General features: G+C 57.7%; 1 protein-coding gene across 1 annotated transcript in view; it reads left to right on the forward strand.

Moving 5' to 3' along the window:
• The window catches only part of LOC104500934 (regulator of G-protein signaling 3-like), a gene marked incomplete at its 3' end in the record, with an annotated part of 26,160 nt that overhangs the window by 6,026 nt on the left and 17,433 nt on the right, over window positions 1–2,701 (forward strand). The window lies entirely within an intron of this gene.

Here is a 2,701-nt window from a genome sequence, read left to right on the forward strand (position 1 = left end):
GATGTTTTGTACCGCGGATAATTGCGACTTTCCTGCCGGTTGTGGAGCCTGTGAAGGGATGAGCTGGACTGTGGGGACTCGTTCTTACAGCAGGGCGGAATTTGAAAGACTCTGGGCTTCCCGTAGCAATCTTTAGTGATTGTTCTCGGTTTATTTAATGTCAAGTCTTCAGAGGGAGGAAGGTGTTCGTTACCCTGAGCAGGGATTGAGCGTGGCAGCATGGAGCTGGCCACCAGACACGGGGTGAAGGGAGCCGGCACTTCGGGCGGGCTGGATGGGTTTCTGCGCCAGCGTGCGGAGAGCAGGACTTGTGCAGGTGACAAAATGGGCTGGTTTAGGGGTAAGAGGAAAAGCAGCTCCCGAACAGCCCAGACAGATGCTGCCTGCCCTGTGCGGAGCTCTCTCGTGCTTTGGCTTTACCTGGCAGCGCAACCATGAAACAGGGAAAAGAGAGAATGTCAGGATTATTGCGCTTAGGGGTGGAAACAACCTTTCAGGTCACAAGGGCCACCCCCCTCCTAAGGGGGGCTGTCAAAGCAGGCAGCAAACAGCGGGTCTGGCTTGTCACCAGAGCGTGGTCTGGCTCCGCTGGTGTTTATCTGAAAGCAAACGCGCTGTTTCCTAATGCTTACTGGAACATGTTGTGTTGGGTACACTCACATATTTGCTTTGGACGAGACCTTATCTGCTCCCAGCCACGTGCTGAAGCGTTTTGGCTCGTTTCTGCTTGGGAAGGTTCTGAGCATCCGTGCAAAGGCAGAAGCTACTGTGCAGAAAGAGGCTGTGCTGGGAGCGGGAACTGCTGGGGCTGTGGGTGGCTGGAGGGAGGGGGGGATGTGGGGGGTCTCTGCTGGGACACCCCTCTGGCAGGAGGCTGCGGGGGGTTTGCTCTTACGTGTTCCTGAGATGTTGCTGTGGGGGAGAAAGGGTTAATGGTCCAGTTTCTCACTGGGTGTGATAACGTCCAAGTGGGTTTGAAAACCCCAGGTCTGCCTGCTGGACCCGCTGAGTGGGTGCGTCGCCTTCGGGAGGGAGCGAGGAACAACACGCTTCGGTTTTCCTTCTTTTGAGGAAGGCGTTGGTTAGGGAGACGTTCCGCTCCGGTGGGATTGTTCCCTCGAGTTTTAGGACCGAGCGGAGGTTGCTGGTGCCCAGCGGGACACGGTCTGGGGTTAAGGGCTCTTGGGGAGCGTGGATCTTCTCTCCCCAGCGTGGTAGGTCCTGCTGCTGCTGTGGTGGGAGTACGGCAGGAGAGATGGGCACTATGGGGCTGGGGACAGCAGGGGTGGCCCAGGCTGTACGCTGGGGTCACCAGCGAGTGCCGAGGCTGTTGGGCCTAATGGGTTAGTGTCATTAATAGGCAATATTTCATGGCTGCGCTCCGCCTGGCACCCATCCTGTCCCTGCACGCCTGGGAGCAGAGCAGCGCCGTGGGCAGGAGCTCGGCAGCTCTGTTCTGGTCTGGCGCGCTGGTCTCGTCCCAGCTCCTTGTGATGGCTCTGGGCAGGAGGACGCGCAGAGCCCTCCTCAGCACCCTGCCTGCGGCCGGTCACCCCCGCACCATCCAGCTGCTCACAGCCCGCTCTGTGGCCAGAGAAAACGTCGGCTTCTGTCCAGGCGAAGCATCCTCAGAGCACTCCCCATCCTGTGCCTGCATCTGTGAGACAAAACGCTGGTGGGAACCAGCTGGATATTTCCGAAGATACTCCTCTGGGCTGGGAGGCGAGGGCTGAGGAGCCCTTTACAGCAGCTGAAAGGGAAGGATGGGCTCACCCAGGCAGCAGCCAGCAATAACTGTGGATAATTATCAATGATGCTGTTAATCACGGGGTTCTCAATGGCAGTAGAGATTCGGGTTTGACGTGCCCCCTCGTGTCTCCTGGCCTCTAGCGATGCCGGGTGTGGGTGTGGAGCGACTGCGGTAGCTGGCGTTGGGAAAAGTCAGAATTCTGCGGGTCCAGCTGAGGTGGGAGGCTGCGACCGACAGCTTCTGCGTGATCCCTCCTCGGAACGAGCGTAACGGCGCTCTGCCGTGGCGAGGGACGGAGCGAAAGACCAGCCCGGCTGCTCGGCCTTTTTCTAGCACTGAAAGGTAATGCTGAAAACCAGCAATGGTGCTGCGCAGCCTCATGCAAAATGAGCTCATGCCTTATAAATACACCGTGTCTGGGGAACCAGCACATCCCGGGGAGCGGTTTGGATTGACCCCATGCGCTTGAATGTGTTTATCACTTCTGTCCCTTCCTCTGACACCTCCAATCTCAGTATCTTCAAAAAATGGGGATTAACCCTCCGCCCAGTGCCCCGTGATGTGGAATCCCTGCACTGCCATGGCCAGACTCCAGAGCAGACAGGACTCATGTGCATAAAAGTGTCCCAAGGTTTAAATTTCCAGTGTTTTGGTTTTTTTCCCCCCACCCTGAGTTAGTCACAAACAGTTTTCCTCTTCCTGGAAAGGGAGGGGTCGTAGTTCAGTGGCCCAGGCAGGTATTCCCCAATGGTGGGAACCTCCTGGGTGCTCCTGTGACTCACGAATGACCGTGTCAAGTCAGGTTTGGGGTTGTTCTGTATTTCTTACCTCGTTCTTTCAGTACTGCCCGGGGAGGAGGCAGTTCCACGTCTCCTACTCCAAAGCTGCGCAGAGGGCAGCGGCCCCCAAACAGGGGCAGAGGGGCTGCCCTGCCGCCGAGCGTGCTGTGGC

The sequence above is a fragment of the Buceros rhinoceros genome, unplaced genomic scaffold (assembly GCF_000710305.1).
Source record: "Buceros rhinoceros silvestris isolate BGI_N320 unplaced genomic scaffold, ASM71030v1 scaffold23761, whole genome shotgun sequence".
NCBI lineage: Eukaryota > Metazoa > Chordata > Aves > Bucerotiformes > Bucerotidae > Buceros > Buceros rhinoceros.